This window comes from Arachis ipaensis, chromosome B07 (assembly GCF_000816755.2).
Source record: "Arachis ipaensis cultivar K30076 chromosome B07, Araip1.1, whole genome shotgun sequence".
Lineage (NCBI taxonomy): Eukaryota > Viridiplantae > Streptophyta > Magnoliopsida > Fabales > Fabaceae > Arachis > Arachis ipaensis.
This window is the reverse complement of record NC_029791.2, coordinates 23332157-23332600: the sequence shown is the minus strand read 5'-3', so window position 1 is coordinate 23332600 and position 444 is coordinate 23332157.

The window sequence follows — 444 nt, the reverse complement described above, 5'->3', positions numbered from 1 at the left end:
CAACCCCGCCCACATTCTTCCCATTCTCTTTTTCCATTGAAGGTGCAAAGCTAAAATTGAAGAAGAAGCTGCTGCAAGGAGGAAGAACAAAAATCAACAATGCCAAGAATACCAAAAATAAAAGATGTTAATCGTCCAGAACTACATATTGTTAATTATCTTGGTCATTCTGATTATGTAATTTTTTTTACTAAATAATTTAATTTAATCTAAATAATAATAATAACATTAAGATTAGTTTATTGTATTAATTATTAGAGAAAAGGACAAATAGGTCCCTAACCTTTTGTCCCGCGGATATTTTCGTCCCTAACCATTGAAAAATACTTTTAAATCCCTGACCTTCACAAAACTTGGACGGATCAGTCCCTGACAGAGACATTTGGACGGATCAGTCTCTGATTGAGGCATTTGGACGGAAGGACTGATCTGTCTAAATTATGT